Source organism: Silene latifolia, chromosome Y (assembly GCF_048544455.1).
Source record: "Silene latifolia isolate original U9 population chromosome Y, ASM4854445v1, whole genome shotgun sequence".
Classification (NCBI taxonomy): Eukaryota; Viridiplantae; Streptophyta; class Magnoliopsida; order Caryophyllales; family Caryophyllaceae; genus Silene; species Silene latifolia.
In genome coordinates, this window is record NC_133538.1 from 347,377,535 (window position 1) to 347,395,261 (window position 17,727).

Below are 17,727 nucleotides of genomic sequence, written 5' to 3' on the forward strand. Positions count from 1 at the left end.
TGTGGCCTTAGTAGAACGTGTTACCGTAATGATGGAACACGGTCTTGGTTGTATTTTGAGATCTCGTATCTCCATTTTATTTCTTTTAATTACAGTTTTTAATTAGATTGTAAATAGGTTTATATTTGTAATTTTAAATTGTAATTTTTGAGAAGACCAAAGATGGAGACCGGATTCTCACTCCCACTACTTGGATCAAGATGGAACATCAAGACAAGCTTCTCGGGTCCAACGGTGGATTCCAAAGTTGTTTTATGTTTTATTTTACTAGGATAGGCCACACTAGGAATTTTTATTTACGTATTGCATTCTTTTATTTATTTTTCCGTAACGATAGTATGCATCATATTCCGCCTAAAAACCAAACCACCTAATAATTGCATGAAAACTGACACATATAGAGGTCACGAGTTAGTTTTCATTGACATTCTCATGTCACACGATTTTTAAGCCATCACCCAAATTAATTCATTCACGCAGACGCTAGTTATTCGTTCACTTAATATGAATTATAATTTAGTTGATGGGATCTTCCTCGTATAAACAAAAATTGAGAACGGTCTTTATAGGTCAAACTCCAATGAGTCCCTTCTTCGTCGGCAGGCATAATATGACCCCTTCTACGTCGGGTAAGTTGGAACCGATTGACCTATTTTATCTCAACACTATGGTCACTCGTACGATCCTGTGACTATGGTGGACTATAGATAGGATTTACGGAAATCTATCGACCAAGAGTTCTTACGGAAGAATTAGCTAAACAGTTGGCTTATCAATTTCTCGAAATTGAATCTTGGGATCACTTGTATCATTCTTGAGGGAGATCAATTATGCAAGTGCGAGAGTCTACATGTTTAAAATGAATTTTAAAATAGACTTAAATCACCTCGATGAGTTGCTTATTTCGTTTTGTTTTTCTTTCTTTTCAGTGTAGATCACGAACTTTTAAACTGCTAATATCGAATGGCTGGTTCTACTGATAACCCAATGCCAAGTGCCACATTGGACCGTGAGTCCTGGCTTCGGATCTTCATGAATCAGATGAATCAGTCTACTCGACTGAAGAATGATGGATCAAACTTCGCGGATCGGGAGGCGGCATTACGGAATGCCGCACGCCGACGGAAGCTCAAATACCTCTTGAGCCCATCCCGCAAACCCAGGTCCCACGGCTAGAGTGCTGAAATCACCAAGTTTAATGATTTCTGTATGGAAGCGGGTGCGATTAAAAACGTACTCATTTTTGCAATGGAACCCAATTTGCAGAAACGCTTCATAGCCCATGGTGCAAACAAGATTTTCACCACGCTCACCAAGGAATTCTCGAAAGCACCGAGAATCGTGACCTATGAGCATACCACTCGCTTCTTTGATGCGAGACTCCAGAAGGGCCAACCGGTTAGCCCACACATTCTCAGCATGATTGAGAATGTCGAGAAGCTGGAGACCTTTGATTGTAAGATCAGTGAGAACATTGTCATTGACCGCATACTTCACTCACTCCACGATGGTTATTCGCAATTTAGAGCGAATTACTATATGAATGATTTGAAGAAAACTCCCCATGAATTGCACTCCCTCCTCGTATGACCGAGAAGGACATGAAGTTCGGTGGGAGCATGAAACAGGATGTTCTCGTTGTGACAAACAAGGGAAAGGGTAAGGGCAAAGCTCGGGCAAACCTAGCAGTAGGTAAGGCGAAGTTCAAGAAGTCGGGTTCAGGTAAGAGTGGGCTTGGTGAGTCGAGCACCTCATCGTGCACGACAAAGAGCAAGAATGAAAACATGGAATGCCATCACGCCACAAGACGGGCATTGAGACGCACATGTCCTGTTTATCATGAGGACATAAAAGCAGGTCGCGTTAAACCTGTTGGTATGTCTTCTTCTTCTACTTTTATTCATATGATTGAGATTAACCACGCAAGTTACGGAACTTGGGTACTTGATACTGGTTGTGGTTCTCATCTGTGTAATCATGTGCAGGGCCTCCGAAATCTCGAGCCTCTCGTAAAGGGTGAGGTTGACTTGCGTGTCGGGAATGGAGCAAGAGTGGGCCGCTGCCTCGAGGGGAACATATGTGATCCACTTCCTAGCGGATTTGAGTTATCATTATATGATTGCTATTATGTACCCAGTCTTTCGAAAAACATTATTTCATTTTCTGCACTTGACAAACTTGGTTTTTCATTTGTAATAGAGAATAATACTTGCATTTTCTCTTTACACGATATGATTTATGGCAAGGCGGTCTCCATGAACGGAATTTATGTTTTAGATCAGACCACCGAAATATTACACGTAATGAATAAAAAGGTAAAGGTTGGTGACAAAGATCAAACGTATCTATGGCACCGCCGTATGGGACACATTAATGAGAAACGCGTAAAACAGCTCATCAAAATTGGAGCTATCTCGGCCTTTGATTTTCAATCATTTGGCACGTGTGAATCATGTCTCATCGGTAAGATGACTCGGATTTCCTTCAAAGGTGTTGGAATGCGCGTTGTCGACCTATTAGGACACATACACACGGATGTATGTGGTCCTATGTCAATCACCGCACGAGAAGGCTATAGGTATTTCATCACTTTCACGGACGATTTAAGTAGATATGGCTATGTCTACTTAATGAAGCACAAAAGTGAATCCTTTGAGAAATTCAAGGAATACCATAATAGGGCAGTAACCTATTAGGTAGGAAGATTAAAACACGCGTTCGGATCGTGGTGGCGAGTATCTTTCTCACGAGTTTGATCAACACCTAAAGGATTGTGGGATTGCCCTACACTTAACTCCACCTGGAACACCTCAGTTGAATGGTGTGTCCGAACGGAGAAATCGAACACTACTTGATATGGTTCGATCCATGATGAGTCACACCGCCGCCCGACTCGTTATGGGGTTATGCTCTTATGTCATTTGCTCTAATACTTAACCAAGTCCGTCTAAAGTCTGTTGACAAGACTCCATATGAACTATGGAAGGGAACGGTCCCTAACTTGTCCTTTATACGGGTTTGGGGCTGCGAGGCTTATGTCAAGTGGAGACACGAGGATAAGCTCGGCCCGCGATCGGTCAAGACATACTTTATAGGTTATCCTAAAGGAACACTTGGTCATTACTTCTATTCGCCAACCGAACAACGTGTTTTTGTTGGCGCTAGTGCGACATTCTTAGAGAAGGAATTTCTCGAGAATGCAAAGAGTGATAGAACCTTCGACCTGCCGGAGATTCCAGAACCAAATACCGAGCAACCATTGGAGGAACCTATTCCTTCAATCCCCTGCATGTGAATATTCTGAGGAACCTAGGAGGTCGGGAAGAGTCTCTATTCCTCCGCATGAGATACATTGGTATGGTCGAGGAACATGACATAGATGACGTTCTACTCTTAACGAGTAGTGAACCCGCAACCTATAAAGGTGCCATGACTAGTTCTGACTCAAAGCTATGGCTTGAGGCCATGCAATCCGAGATGGACTCTATGTATGAGAACAACGTATGGGATCTTGTTGACTTGCCTGCTAAGGTTCGTCCCCTTCAATGCAAATGGCTTTACAAGATAAAGCATTCTGTGGAAGGTCAACAAGATATCTACAAAGCACGACTAGTTGCTAAAGGTTTCACCCAAGTGCCAGGTTTGCACTACGATGAGATTTTTGCACCCGTAGTCATGCTGCGTTCCATTCGGATTATCTTAGCGATCGCCGCTTTTCATGACTATGAAATTTGGCAAATGGATGTGAAAACCGCCTTCTTAAACGGCTTTTTAGAGGAAGAGTTGTACATGGTACAACCCGAAGGTTTCATCGATCCACAACATCCTAAGAAAGTATGCGAACTTAAGCGTTCCATTTATGGACTTAAGCAAGCATCTCGGAGTTGGAATCATCGCTTCGACCAAGTGATTAAAGAAAATGGATTTACTCGATCGGTCGAGGAACCATGTTTATATATCAAGTCGAGTGGGAGCAAGATTGTTTTCCTAATATTGTATGTTGACGACATACTCCTGATTGGGAATGACATACCTCTCTTAACTTCGGTGAAAGTATGGTTGAAAAACCATTTCCAGATGAAAGATCTGGGAGAGGCGCAAAGAATTCTAGGCATCCGTATCTATCGAGATAGATCACGACGGATGTTATCTCTCAGTCAGGAGTCTTACATAGACAAAGTCCTAGAGAGATTCAGCATGACTAACTCCAAGAAGGGGTTCCTTCCTATGGCTCTAGGGGTGCATTTGAGCAAATCTCAGTCACCAGAGACACCGGAAGAAAAAGAGCGCATGACACGGATTCCTTATGCTTCGGCTATAGGATCAATCATGTATGCCATGATATGCACACGCCCGCAGGCGTGGCATATGCATTGAGTATGACAAGTCGATTCCAACAAAGATCCAGGTGAATCACATTGGTTAGGCTGTCAAGAACATTCTTAAGTACCTCCCAGGAGGACTAAAGATTGGGCATTGACTTATGGAGGCGAACAAAAGCTATGCGCGCAACCGATTCTGCAGATGCTAGCTTCCAAACGGATCGAGATGACTCGAAATCTCACTCTGGATTCGTTTTTACTCTTAATGGCGTTGCGATCGGTGGAAGAGTTCGAAACAAACTGTTACAAAGAGATTTTACGATCGAGTCCGAGTACTATGCCGCGTCCTGGCTACAAAGGAAGCGATATGGATGCGTCAATTCTTACATGGGCTATCTGTAGTGCCCAGTTCGAATGGCCCGATCACCATCTATTGCGACAATAGTGGTGCCATCTTCCAAGCTAAGGAGCCAAAGTCTAGCAACAAGTCTAGACATGTACAACGGAAAGCTCATCTAATCCGGGATTACGTGGAGCAAAAGGAAGTAGTGATAGAAAAGATTGCTACAGATGATAACATAGCAGATCCTCTCACTAAAGTATTACGACAAGATAAGCATGAAGGGCATGTTAATTCCATGGGAATTAAACGTGTTCCTAAGTTGTAGTACTCTTTTATGGATTAGATTCATTCTCGCTTGTACTCTATACGACATCATCGTTTTGATATTTTATATATATTTTGTTTTTCATGTGGATTTGTACGACAAATTTTGAACACCACAAAGTGAACTGAACGAACATTATATTTTTCAGTCCTTAATTGCCCACATGAGCTGATAACTCTGGCAATTATTTTGTGACGTTGGTTGATGGTGGGTTCAACGAGCCATAAGTCAACCGGTTGACTGACCAATCACAGAGGCGATTTATACGGATATCTCGTAGGACACAATTGTGACATCAACGTGGAGTCCTAAATGTTTTATAACATTCGGTGCCCGGTCGTGGATAGGACCTCCATGGTGATCCTAAGAGTCGATTCTTTTGACTATCGACTGTCTCTTGAGACTAAGGCAGATTTTGGGTGACTTTGGTTTCTTTCTCACGGTCATCCGTAACAGGGGGCCAAGTAGATTTTTTCTGGGTCATTTCATGCTGTGCTTAGATCGGAAGGAGTTCGAGTTGAAGGAAATATTCAGCCTTTATCAGGTACTCGATATTTCTCAGGGCCACTCGAGGAGCTGTAACTGAAATGCATGGCCACACTACTACAATTTTACTCAAAGAGGACGCCCCTTAGAGTACGGTTGGACACGGAACCGTCTTATATCAGTCAAAAAATTTGGCGCCATTATTGAATACATACTTAGGACGGTTAATAGAGACAACCGTCCTCGTTATAAACATAACAAGGACGGTTGGTCAATAAAACCGTCTTCTTATTAATATACAAGACGGTTGTTTTACTGGACCGTCTTCTTTTGTTTTAGTAATGCTCCAAATTCCACCGCCTTACTTCATCCCTTCTCATTCAATTCAAACAAAATAATAAACGCAACCCTCCTGCGCTTATACCCTAAAACATAAACCACCACCAAAGTCTGCCGTTCATCTCTGACGCTACCACCAGCGCCTCGCAAACCACCGCCACGACATCATCGCCCTAACGCAACACCGTACCACCGATCACTGCCAGTCGTTCATCGCCTTACAGAGGTTTGTGTCAACTGTCATACGCTTCTTTAGTACCTGATCAATCATTTTTACTTAGTACAAATTGATTTCGTAAATATCATAATTGAACAATGAAATCAATTTTGTATACATATTCTTCATTGAACTCCTGATAATTCGTTAATCTGCTTGTACTTATCTGAATAATTGTTGATTTCGTAATAACATGTAGTACTTATTTTGCTAGCTGCTTCATTTTTTCGCTAATTTGTTTGTGCTTATCTCCAATCCCGTTAATCTGTTTGTGCTTATCAGTGTAATTGTTGATTTTGCTGAATTTATTAAGTTTTTTTACTGTACGCACCTTTGTAAGACGGTTTTGTAGTTAGATTATCATGAGATAGACCCTTATTATGAAAAATTTTTAGATTATTGATGTGCCTTGGGTAGAAGGTTAGAAATAAATTGCTGGAAGGGTGAGGTTATTCTCTTAATGTAACTAGTTTTATGGCACGACAATGATCACTACAACATTGTATATCTATAGCGGCGTTTAATTTGACGTCTGGCAGCATATGTAAATGCCGCGACAAATTATAGCAGCATTTGATTAAATGCCGCGAGATCCAATGTCGCTAAAACTCCTAATGGCATTTCCTGTTTATGCTGGTAATTGGCTGTATAAATGCCAATTTAGAAAAGATACAGCTATACATTAAACATCAACATAGTTTAGCAATGTTACAGCTATACATTAAACATCAACATACACTCCATCAAGATGCTCTTTAAAGATATGGTTCAACCCACAGCAAATTTCCATGATCATGTACAACTTTCCTGCATTAATAGAGAACAATATAAGAGAAACCAGAATCATCTATCAACTGTGGCATGTACATGAGCAGTTATGTTGACTCGTATTATTCTTGGTGCGTAACCATCGGTAACTTAACCGGACAAACACACTGGATGAGTTTCACCAAGTCCCATAATAAACAAGAAACCCATTTACAGATATTATTAGAAACCTACTGAGATCAATTTCCCCAAAACACCTGTGACATCCATATAGGGCTAGCTATTAGTTAAACTTTTTACATCGAGGATAAAGCTCTCAATTAACATCTTTAATTAACGTATTGAATTTTTCAATTTCAGCCTTAACAACAACATTAGGCCTCTCTAACCCCTCCCCGATTATTATTTAGTGTACTGTTACTTTCTTGAACCATACCACCTTCCACAATACTTTGGGTCAATTTGAAAGCTCTTATAATGTCTGATAGTAATCTCATGGTGTCCTCATTACACTCATTATTGACCTTGTCATGACCATAGATAGGCTAATCAATATTATTTGTGTCTATTTCAAAAACATTAGTGGACCGTGATTCACCGTGACAATACCGAACCTCATAATCTACCATCATTCTGTTGATCACAAGGTGGTCATACATATCTACCCTATCTAAAGTAAAGCGATTCAAATATTTGGTGTATAGAGAAGGACCTCGCTGTATTTATCTTTGCTAAATGCGAACAACGAAAATTCAGAAACCCCAGCTAAGTACTCATATCGATTGTCACTAGCAATCCATTTGTGAGTTCTACCAAGTACCATCCATAATTCTGGTAGCATAACAAAACTTATGATATATTAATTTTTTTCTCAAAACTAGCATTTAAAAAGTTAGATTAAAATTATTATAATCCCCTAACAAATTCACATAAAACCAGTCACCTTTGAAGGAAGCACCAAACCAAAGTTCCAAACATTCCGTCAAATAGACCCAAATTTCCTAAATCCAAAGCAAAGTTCCTAAATTTTCAAAGAAAGGTTCTTATTCAAATAGTGTAAAGTAATCATCAATGGTGAGTGAATGTAGAGAAGCAAAGTAAAGTGCTTACCCCAAATTGGCGAGACTTCAATTTTGAGCAGCAAAAGTAAATTAAACTTCCCTAATTCACAAAGACAAACATGGGAACTTAATTAAACTAGATAATTGATAAAGTATGCTAAAACATTGAGAATCATACCTGTAATTGAGAAAGTAGGCTTACTGACACCAATAATTTAGGTTTTAGGGTTTAGGTTTATGAAGCTTAGAAGGAGAAATGAAACAATTAGAGAGGAAATGAGCGCCAGTGGAAATAGTACGCGGGGAAGTGAAAAAAAAAAAGCCAAGGTGGCATTAAGAGTAATTGCACGATTAAATGCCACGAGAAGTACAACTAAGGTGGCAATTACTACTTGTGCTACTAGATAAATGCCGTCTAACAATTCGATCACCACGTTATTTTTTCTTTTATGAAATCAATTTTGCAAGCAATTTATGATCAACTAACTCAATGCTTCTGAAAGTTTCACACTGTTGAAACTAAGTCTTTCATAAGCTAGATGATTATGTGGACACTCTGTTATACTTGAATTAACTCAGGTTCATCTTCTACCAAAGCATAGACAACATTCGACCTACTAGGAGTATACACTAAGAAAGACCATTTCTCATGGTCTGTTATAATCTCCATTCTGCAAATCATCTTTGATACTTCTACCATCAATCTTTAAGCAATGCAACAACCCATTCCAAACATCTTGAGAATAAGAGCATTTGAAAAAAAGATGAGAGGGTGACTCGTTTGCTGGCTTGCAGAGTATACATCTGTTCACTATGAGTAGGCCTTTTGCTTGAAGGGAGTCTACAGTTGTCAGTTTCTTTTGTATAGCCATAGTGGCAATGATGCCATGCTTAGGCAGAACATCTATATGGTTAATGGCATTGATACTAAGTAACACAGGGTATTTGGTCATAAACCAGCCATAGGCAACTAGGGCTTACTTTGCACACCGAACTTCTCCTTATTATCTGTCCAGCTAGCCATTAGCTCTGCTGTAGCAATAGCCGAGCCCATGGATTTGAGAATAGCATCCTTCACTACAATAATACTCCTAAAACTCGAGGAATTGATATAAGTAACAGAGGTGAAGCTACGCCTGGACGGCCCAGGTCCCGGGCGAAACTTAGCAGACTAATAAGTATTAAACATTAATAACTCTATCATTCATATACATCTGGCATAGTGGTTCGCTTGGCAATATTGAGGATAACTCTGCATGTAGTCTCACATTCGATACTTTGCAGCTACAGTTTTGTGAACTTTTATTTTAGCTTTTCAAAAATTTCTTTATTTCGTCTAATATGGAATATTTTCTACACTTATTTATATGGAATATTATCTACACTTATTTTTGTCCGCACTAATAATTTTAGCTTGTAAATACTCATATTTTCATAATATTTATTTTATGTAGTATATTTTCGTTAAGATGGCTCGTACTTGGATGTTTGCTGCGAAAAAAGGTGACCTAGAGTATGACGTCGGGTTAGCTGAATTTTATGCCTTTGTTAGAGAGAATGTGACAAACACATCTAGTATGGCGTGCCCTTGTGATATGTGTCTTAATATGAAGTATATGAGCTTGTCAGATGTACAAATTCATTTACAGAAGAGAAATTTTAATCCAAAATATAGACGCTGGACTTTTCACGGAGAATCTAGAACCATAAAAGGAGGAATGGGAGAAGATATAAATCTCGAATTTAGTGAGATAGAGAAAGAAACATGTTTCAATTTAATTGAAAATGATTCTGATGCACTAGAAGATTCGGGTTTAGGTATGAATTCGGAGTCGGTTGATGAGTCTGATGATAACTTTGAAAATATATGGGGAGATTTTTGTGGAGACAATGAGGAAGAAGAAAACTCGTTTGTGAATGTTGATGAAGACATTATAGATGATGATGACGACCTTGATGAAAATAATTTGGATGAGATAAGTGTTGTATTAGAGAAGTTAAAAGATTCTGAGATGCCCTTGTATAAGAGTTGCAAAAAATACACAAAATTGGCGTCAATTGTTAAGTTATATAATTTGAAAGCGAAAAATGGGTGGAGCGACAAGATTTTTAATGACCTCCTAGAATTGTTGAAAGACATGCTTCCCGAATATAATGTTCTTCCCAATCGCACATATGCGGCAAAGAAGATACTTTGGGGAATTGGTATGAAATATGAAAAGATTCATGCATGTCCCAACGATTGTATACTTTATCGCAAAGAATATGAGACATGCACTCACTGTCCAGTTTTTAAAGAGTGGCGGTATAAAAAGAAGGAGGGTATCCCGGCAAAAGTTTTGTGGTATTTTCCAATAATTCCAAAGTTGATACGCCTTTTTGCGAATAAGGAAGATGCGAAGCTATTGACGTGGCATAAAACTGCCAAAGCTAATGATGGGATGTTGAGACACCCGTCTGATGGGTTAGAGTGGAAGTTCATTGATTCTAAGTACCCGGAGTTTGGCAAAGAACCCAGAAATCTTCGTCTTGCATTATCAACCGACGGGATGAATCCTTATGGAAGTTTGAGTAGTCAACATAGTACTTGGCCGGTGCTTTTAGCTATTTACAACTTGCCTCCATATTTATGCATGAAACGAAAATATTTGATGTTGTCCTTGTTGATTTCTGGGCCCAAGGAACCTGGTAATGATATAGATGTCTATTTAGCTCCTCTTCTTGACGATTTGAGAATATTATGGGATAAAGGGATAGAAGTTTTTGATGCCTACCAAAATAGCGTATTCAATTTAAAAGCAATGTTATTGTGCACTATATCTGACTTTCCTGCATATGGCAATCTATGTGGGCATACCGTACATGGGAAAGAGGCGTGCCCTTTGTGTGGTGAAGATGTAGATTCTTGCTATTTGACATATTCTCGAAAGCAAGCCTACTTAGGATATCGTAGGTTTTTAGATGAGGATCATTCATATCGTAGGCAACAAAAAGCGTTCAATGGAAAAGCCGAACATCGTCCACCTCCTAAGATATTAACCGGGCATGAAGTATATGAAAAGGTAAAAGATATTCAGATTACATATGGGAAGAAATGTTCCAAATTGGCATCTCGTGGTTATAAGAAGATGAGTCCCCTTTTTGATAAACTTCCTTATTGGCGTGACCTCTCTATAAGACACTCCTTAGATGTTATGCATATTGAGAAGAATGTATGTGATAATATCATCAACACTCTTCTCAATGTTCCAAATAAGTCAAAAGACAATAAGGCGGCTAGGAAATATATGATGGATATGAAAATTAGGCCTGAGTTAGCACCGCAAGAGAAGGGAACACGTGCTTATTTGCCTCCGGCTGCTCACACTCTTTCAAAAAAGGAGAAAATAGAGTTTTGTCAGTGCTTACATGGTGTTAAAGTGCCAGAGGGATATTCTTCGAATATAAGTAACCTCGTATCAATGCGAGATCTCAAGCTTACTGGTTTAAAGTCTCATGACTCTCATGCTTTGATGCAACAATTACTACCTGTAGCTATTCGTTCCATTTTACCTAAAAAGGTTCGATTCGCTATAAGTAGGTTCTGTTTTTTTTTTCAATGCCATATGCAACAAAGTAATTGATCCTTCAGAGTTGGACTCCTTGCAAAAACTAATTGTTTTATCTCTTTGTCAGTTTGAAATGTATTTTCCTTCTTCCCTTTTCACGATCATGATTCATCTAACTGTACATTTGGTTAGAGAGATTAAATATCTTAGGCCAGTTTATTTGAGGTATAAATATCCGTTTGAAAGATTGATGAAAGTGTACAAGTCCTATACTTCTAACCGATATCGGCCTGAAGGGTGTATTGCTGAGCGTGCAATTATTGACGAAGCACTTTCATTTTTTTATACTCACTTATCTGATGCTGAATTACTTGGGGTTCCTAAGAGTCGGCATAGTGAGTGGATGATGGGGAAAGGGCTTAGAGGTCATGTTTGTCAAGATATGACAACATAGAAGTGGCATATTGCACATACATATGTCCTTCACAACGAGGATGAGGTACAACCATACATCGAAGAACGCATGGTGTTCTTAAGGGATAATCATCGAAATAAAACGGAGAAGTGGATTGCAAGTGAGCACAATAAGACTTTTAGAGTTTGGTTTAAGGGTCGAGTCATTCAAGACTTGCAAGAATGTCCAGAAGCTATCTCTTCCAGATTAAAAAGACTTTGTTATGGGCCAGATATTTCCGCCTCTTCTTATACTGGTTATGCAATTAATGGTTGTACGTTTTACACTCGTAAGCAAGATGACATGAGCACAATGCAAAATAGTGGGGTTAGTGTAGAAGCAGAAGCAATGTACTTTGCTAGTTCGAAAGATAAAAATCCAATTTTGAGTAAAATGCATTACTACGGAGTTATTGAGGAGATTTGGGAGTTGAATTACAGAGAATTTGAAATTCCTATATTTGGTTGCAAGTGGATTGAAACAAATAATGGTGTTCGCAAGGATGAATTAGGATTCACGTTGGTGAATCTTGGTAAAGTCGGTCATAAGGAAGACCCTTTCATATTAGCCAGTCAAGCAAAATAAGTGTTCTATGTAACAGACCCGGCGGACAAAAATTGGTTTGTTGTTTTATCTGTACGGGGTAGGCGTGCAGTGGATACTTGTGATGAAGATGTTGTATTTGAGGGCTTTGATCATCAGTTATCACGGTTCGATGACGCTGATATTGTTAACCCCTCGAGTTTATACGCGCGTGATGATCACAATGAGGGGATATGGATTGACGGTGAAAGCATTTCAAAAAAACGTCCACGTGATGATGTTTGAGTAAACATAGTCAAATTTATGTTTACTATTTATTTCATTATTTTATTTAAGTAATTCATTTTGTTATTTAGTTTTTTGCTTAAATGTAAGGTATATTAAAGAAATAATTAGAAAGCAATGCTAAACACATCCTTCTCGTTTATATTTATCGTGTATTTCATTATTTTATTTAAGTAATTTATTATGTTGATGTTTGAGTAAACAACTCTACCACGCATGTTTTGAGTACAGAACAAATTAGAATGCAACACGAAACACATCCTTCTCATTCACTTTCACTGGATAGTCATCTTTTTCATCTGATTTCCTTTTTTATCTGTAGAACTTGGTCCTGCATTTTTTCCTTTTCTTCTTGGGTTATTTCATGTGAATAATCCAAACTAAACCCTCTCTTCTCATATTAACCCAAACTAATGTTTAACTCAGAAAAAGCCCAACTATCGCGTCATTTAACTTGTATTGAACTCGTCCCACATATGACGATACAACCGATTTGCCCAACAAAGTCGGTATGTAGGTCCACTCCTTTTTATTTTTTCTGCTTCCTTCTTCATTGTCATTCTTCATATCTTCTTCTTCCTTCTACACTATAAATTCCAGCGTGTGTTTTGATTCATTACAAGCTATCTTTGAATCGATTTATCACCATGGTGATTTAATCGTTCCTTTTTGGTCAATAAATATATTACCCTATGATTTCTGGAAAGAAATTCCAATACAAATCATGTAAAAGCAGAAAAATATAAAATTAACCTTGAACCACAATAAAAGCAGTAAACCCAGAAACATAACCAAGCAAATATATCAAACTAATGAAATTAACAAGAAAGCAATACAAACCCAGTTACATGAAACCATTCAATCAATCAAATTCATTACAAAAAACACAATATAAATCAAAAGTAATGGTGAAATAACATAAAACCCAGATTAAAAACAATCAATCATACCAAAGGTTGACTTTTGTAAGAAAAATTTGGACATAAGAATAGTTGGGTCCGTAGATTTTTTAGGAGAAAAGAACTTTGATGCAAAATACCAAAACACTCTCATTTTAATAAGGAAACTCGCAGGAATTGAAGAAGGAAATTAATTTAGGGTAAATTAAGTTAGGGGTTTTGACTATGATTAATTGGGATGCAGGGATTTTTTGTTGTTGTTTTTGATTAAAAGGAGGTAGAGAGATGTTTTGTTTTTCATCAATGGTTATACAAAGGGGTAACCGGCTCTATGAGTTTCCCTTCCAAGAGTTCAATGCAAGATAAATGAGGTAAAAGTCCGGATTTTTCTGAGTTAAACAATAGTATAGATTAATATGAGAAGGACATGCTTAGTTTGGATTATTCTTATTAAATAACCCTTTCTTCTTTGCTCCCAGATTATATTGGCACCAATTGTCTAGTTTGTAAAGAGAAGCGGTGTATTTGTGATTTACGAATACTAATTCTAAAAATTTATGTGCAGGTTGATCAATGACAACGCCAAAGAGAAAGACAAGTAAGAGAAAAAACAGCTCTGACCAATCTAATGAGGGTACGACAAAGAGAGGGAAGCGGTCTGAGAGGGGTCGATCGGTCCTGAAGTTAGCAACAAAAGCTATTAGAGATGAGGACCCAATTAAGTTAGAATGGGATAGTGAGAGCTGAATTTGCCGACTGGAGATTGGGCTGCGAAGTTCAGTAGTTGGATTGGGATTACTGTTCGGGGACATGTTAGCTGCACGGTTGAAAAATGGGACGATGTGGAGCAGCCGACAAGACGAGATATGTTAGATATGATCACAGTATGTAGAAAATTACTTACTTTTTATTATCAATTATGTCTTCTTATACAAAGGATTTCTTTTTTCTCAATATCTGTTTTTGTTTTTGTTTTACTTTGACAACGTAGGGGGCATTCACAGTTAAAAAGGAACGTGAAGATTGGTGTCTTGGTAAGGCCGGAGAGTTATGGAGAAAGTGGAAGAGTAAGTTAGTCTGTGAGTGGTTATACGATGAGGAGACGGGAGCTATCCGGAGGAAACCACCGACCTTGTGGAAACAGATAACACTAGATGAATGGAATTCATTTGTGGCCTCCCATACTACTGATGCATTTAAGGTAATTTAATGACAATACTCCAAATCTGACAAGTAGAATGTGATGACCAGTTTTGAAATCCCTGACAAGTGACAACCGATAACGTTTTATTTGAATATTCTCTGAGCAGTGAGCACTACATTTATAAATTTCTTATATTTTGGTCCATGTCTCCACGTTATGTTGTTCAAATAATACTGCAGAATACTAGGACTGACTCAGTCCCAAAATCACCAAGTAAAAGCTTGATTTCAATAGCTGTGCGTATATCTGTAAAAAAAAAAGAACAGTTGCGACGTGAACATGGTCAGAGTAGCCTATCTAGCTTTCAAATACTTGATAAATTAGTCATGATTTGCTGTGGTGTTTGCAATTTAACACCGGCAGGACGACTGGAACTTGTACGCTGATTTGTTCTTATACTTAATTATACTGTTATTTGCTGTGGTGTTTGCAATTTTACTGTTATTTAATTTGTATCTGATTTGTTCTTATACTTAATTATCATATCATTTGAAAGTATGTATGTTTGAATCTTCATACGGTTTGCATTATGTTTTTTTGTTTTTTGATGTTATTCCTCCATTCTAATTTTTGATCTTCATAGGGTTTCACTTAAAGTATGTTGTTCCTCCGTTCCAATTTTTTCTGGGCTGTTCTGGATTTTTTTTAGTGAAGAGAAGAGGTAAGAGACGAAGATCATCTATAATGAAAAATGTGTAACTTTTGACATGCTACTATTGTGTAATGTATACTCCTCTGTCTGCCCATAGTTTTCTCATTTGACGAATTTTATGCCTGAGTTGATATATCAAGGATATTTATGAGATACTAAGTCACTTAGTAGTGCAGAGTGATAGCCAGCATTTGTGACTTTTAACGATTAGGGTGTCTCGATTGTGTACTTGCAGTTGGCCTGGAAGAAGTTTTTTTTTTTTTTTTTTTTTTTTTTTTTTTTTTTAATAAACGGATACAAAACAGCCTAAATTACATCTTAAGCTTGGTTGTTGGAGTTGGTTGACAACATATTTTGGTGTCCGAGCGAGGAAACATTGGTGGTCAGATAGAGAGTGACAAAGGAGTCCCCTACCCAGAAAAGGCCATGGAAAGAAACAAAAACACTATACAAAATCGATTTGCACTTCAGGTTAGACATGAGAGAAAGAAGACATGTGGCTGAGATGTTTACTTAGGTGCCATTGTTTTTCGCGAAAAGTATCACACATTGTAGACTGCTGACAATTTCATTCAAAAGTTGATGTTCGTTTGTTAGCTTAATAGATAAGCAGAGATATGGCATGCAAGGCTCTGTTATCTTCTGAATTGGCTTGTTAAGAGGCTGCCTCTGTTCCATTCAAGTTCATGAATGTCTGTAAAGGCCTTGTTTGGGGGGAAGGGAAGGAGACAATCTTCGTAACGTGGTTAGTAAGTTGAATTGAAGTGATATAAACATGTCTATTTTCCTGTATAACTAGCTATATATATGAAAAAAAAAAATCAACCTTGGGGAGTAAAGCAACATCTTTCCATGGACTTTTAACGATTAGGGTGTCTCCAAATTTATGATTATATAATGTAAACAGGCCATTAGTGAGAAAAACAAGAAGAATGCAGCTCAAAGGCAAGCACAATACCATGGTTCTCGAGGAGGATATCGGGGAGTTGAGAAGAAAGTTGTAAGTTATCTTTTAATTGTTTAACTTTTCTTATTCACAATTATTTGATATTTTAGCCAAGTTAAGTTGAATGCTTTTTTATAGAAAGCAGACTTTGCCGCAAAGGGATGCCCATTGGAGACAGTTGATCGATATTTAGTTTGGCTAAGGGCTCACAAGTCTGAGAATGGAGATATGACTGATTATGTTAAAGAAGTGGAAAAAAAAATTGTACGTTAGTATGACATTTGAAATGTTGAAACTAATATACATGTAGCTAATTTTGTACACAATTACTTTATTTTATATGAATTGGTGCAGGAAGCAATAAACAAAGACGTGAAGGCAGGTGTATTTGTTCCCAAGGGACGAGAAGATATACTCGCTAAGGCACTTGGCAAGGCCGAACATCCTGGTCGTGTTCGAGGAGTTGTTAATGGCATAGGCATAAAAGAATATTTTGGAAAAGCTCCCAAAAAACCGACTCCAACACAGTTGAAGGAAAAGGTAACTTATTACTTATCATTAGCTAATGAATTCAAGAGTTGGTGAAAAGTTGGAGAAGTGTTCAATAGGAAGTTGATTTATTATTAAAAAATTTTCTTATGTAGATAAGTACTTTGGAAGAGCAACTGAAGGAAACTCAAATGATGATGGTGAAGTTCTGGCAAACAGGTGAGCGACCAAGTGAAGAAGTATTAGCTCGTTTCATAGACGCGATGACTAAGAGTACACAAGGAAACTATGCATCTATGGAGGGGTCTGAGTCACAAGCTAGAGAGGAGTCACCTAATGACGAGCCATCTTATAAGGAGAAACCAAGTGAGCCATCTCGTACGTCTACTGAGGAGCCACTCTCTGATGAGACTTTCCGTACTCCAGTGGCCACCATTCGGAACTTTTCTACATCACCACTAGAGGTAGTCAAATTATAATCTCTCCCACTATATCATATTTATGTATCTGGTGACTTGAATTTTGAATTTGTTTGCTCTGAAAGACTGATATCAAATTAGCTTACATGATTTGAGCTCAGATAAGAGTGACATACTTGTAATTATGATTAATTTGACATACTTGAAATTATGATTAATTTGAATTGTGCAGGCATGGAGAAGTTGTATATTATCATTGCCAGGAAAACCGATAAAGATGGTGGCTTCAGGGTTGGTATACATGTCACGTAATGGGGAGTTTGTTTCCGTTCACGGCGCCTCCTTACGTGATGGTTTTAAAAAAGTCACAATCAAGAAAGTGTACAATGGGTCCGAAAATGCTTTGTTACCGGTGCCCGTTGGCGAC

At 38.2% G+C, this 17,727-nt stretch overlaps 1 long non-coding RNA gene across 1 annotated transcript; it reads left to right on the forward strand.

Annotated features, from left to right (window-relative positions):
* The first annotated feature begins 5,804 nt into the window (after window positions 1-5,804).
* Window positions 5,805-16,675, forward strand: LOC141633637 (uncharacterized). Its single transcript, XR_012538419.1, has 3 exons — window positions 5,805-6,041; window positions 16,354-16,446; window positions 16,531-16,675. It is a non-coding gene; the product is annotated as an uncharacterized LOC141633637 (long non-coding RNA).
* The last annotated feature ends 1,052 nt before the right edge of the window (window positions 16,676-17,727 follow it).